We start from the raw sequence: 3,000 nt of genomic DNA on the forward strand, positions 1-3,000 counted from the left end.
ACAAGGTTCCTCATCAAGAATTTTGACATCGTCCCACCGAAAGTCATGATTATACTCCAATCTGTGATCAGTTATTACCGATCTGGTAGAACTATTATGATTTATATGATTACGGTGTTCTTTAATTCTTGTTTTTAACTGTCTGCTGGTTTGCCCCACATAAGAAGCCTCGCAATCGTTACATTGAATTTTATAAACGACGTTACTCTTAGATGTGTGGAGACGTGCGTCCTTTTGCACCTTAATGTATTTTTTCATTTTGTTTGGACTACGAAAAGAAACTCTGACAACACTCCTATCAAATCTCTTAAATTTCTCCTCGTGGATCGGAATGAAAGGCACCGTAAGCCAAGATGGACATGCATTATTATTATTATCAATCTGTGCACGAGCGTGATTTTTATGGTTCTTTAATAGATGCTTTATTCTTAAATTAAATAGTAAAACCCATGTAGTATTATATTTATCTTCGTATACAATGAAACCTAAGTATATGTCTTTGTATTATTTTCTAAAAACAAAATAAATAGTAAAACCCATGTAGTACTATCTTTATCTTCCTTCATATACAAGTGAAACCTAAGTATGGGGCATTTCGCATGAAGTCATCCACTCTGAAAAATGAAAATTTCTCAATCCTCTTAAAATTTTTATAATCGATAGTCCTACTGATACTGAAGCTTCAGTAAAAATTTTAAGACTCTAGTTCACACGGTTGCCTAGTAGTAGGGGTTCAAATTTCCGCCGTGTTGAACATGGTGATTAATTTGCAAGTCTGTATCTTCTCGAGAAATAAACGAATTTTAAAAAGTAAGGGGTAATTTTGAAAGAATTTTTCGCGTACTTTAAGAATATGTTATTTATATTTAATGAAATTGATAAATTCATCAAAATTTTTCAAGATTAATGTTAAAAGTCTTTTTTTTTTTAAAGATCGCGTATTTTGATTTTAATTTAAAAAATTTTATAAAATAGTACGACTCTTTCTGAACAAAAAAGTTTCTAACGTTCAAGATGAGTAGAGCAATAGTTTTCGAGATATGACGCGTTTTACCGGTAAGCGGAGGCTCCGCGCAGCGTCGCCCCGCGTTTCGTCGCGCTAAAGTCACTAAATTTATTCTAGTGACTTTACGTCGCGCGTTATGGCTCCCGGCTGCGTTCGGACCAACCGCCTGTTTCGGCGTTTCTCGCAAGTGAAGTTGCTCGCAAATATCCTTATAAGAACAGCGCTTGGAATATTCTGATACTTGCAATTTAGTGTTTTCGTTCGGAATTTTTTGAAGTTGCTGTTGATAATTCGTTATATTAGACATTCTCTGAAAAGTTTCAATCTAAATTTGAGCCAAATTCCGCTTACCAGTAAAACGCGTCATATCTCGAAGACTATTGCTCTACCCATCTTGAACGTTAGAAACTTTTTTGTTCAGAAAGAGTCGTACTTTTTATAAAATTTTTTAAATTAAAATCAAAATACGCGATCTTTGAAAAAAAAGACTTTTAACATTAATCTTGAAAAATTTTGATGAATTTATCAATTTCATTAAATATAAATAACATATTCTTAAAGTACGCGAAAAATGCTTTCAAAATTACCCCTTACTTTTTAAAATTCGTTTATTTCTCGAGAAGATACAGACTTGCAAATTAATCACCATATTCAACACGGCGGAAATTTGAATCCCTACTACTAGGCAACCGTGTGAACTGGAGTCTTAAAATTTTTACTGAAGCTTCAGTATCAGTAGGACTATCGATTATAAAAATTTCAAGAGGATTGAGAAATTTTTATTTTTCAGGGTAGATGACTTCATGCGAAATGCCCCGTATATGTCTTTGTATTCTTACACGGAAAAAAAGTTACGGTTGCCATAACCAAATAATTGTGATATTTTTCGCCCATCAATACGTATTGGTTATAGCAACTGTAGTACTATGGAAGTGTCCTATATGGTTGCTCCATCCTTAGCAATGGTTATTGTTATATGGATGTTACAACCGATGTTACATATAGGACACTTCCATAGTACTACAGTTGCTATAACTAATACGTATTGATGAGCGAAAAATATCACAATTATTATATAAAAGAAAGGGGGAATAATTACACAAAAGAATATTACAAGATTAATAAAATTTCCTATTTCATCGACCAGTACATAAACTGTAACCTCGACTGTAACCTAAAAATGTTTAATAAACTTTCCTATTTCATCGACCAGAACATAAACTGTAACCTCGACTGTAACCTAAAAATGTTTTTTGAACGTTATATCTTACCTTTGAAAATCGGAATTAAGGCCTCAAATCCTATACTTTGAAGATACAGCTCGCAAGCTTCGTCCATAATACAAATATGCACAATACAACACTTTATACTACTTATGATATCTATGATTTTCGCAGCAGGTCTTCGCGAGTCGCGACTCGCGAATTTTGGCGGTAACATTAGTTATAAAAAGCTACTGGTGATAGTGCAACCGTTAATCTCAGTGCTGTGTAACCATATACTTATACATCTCTCAAACATACTATTTGTTCTAAGACCATATTGAGAGATAGCAATAATTGTTCGGTTGAGGCAACCATATATTTGGATATTCTAATCGAATATTACTTATCGATAGAACTACGGTTGTGATAACCGTATGGATGGGCATATCTTAACAGCTACATTCAATGTAGTATCAATGTAATTTGAAGTCACATAAATTTCTTTTCCAAACATAGAGAATATTGTAGTAACAACCATAGCAATTTTTTCCGTGTATTGAAAGATTTTCCTATTCCAACCCAAGTGGTTTAGTGTATAAATTCCAAACCAAGTGGTTCTTTTTTAAAAAAATTATGTCACAATTAATTCAAACACATTTATTCCTCCAATAATAAATTACCATGAAAAGTAACTATATTATTCAAGGTGCAAATTCAAAATGAACATACATACATATATATAAGTAAAACATTACAATTTGTAGATTATAATTTTCTAGAAAATAACTG

The sequence above is a fragment of the Cyphomyrmex costatus genome, unplaced genomic scaffold (assembly GCF_001594065.2).
Source record: "Cyphomyrmex costatus isolate MS0001 unplaced genomic scaffold, Ccosl1.0 scaffold1304, whole genome shotgun sequence".
In the NCBI taxonomy this organism is placed as follows: Eukaryota; Metazoa; Arthropoda; class Insecta; order Hymenoptera; family Formicidae; genus Cyphomyrmex; species Cyphomyrmex costatus.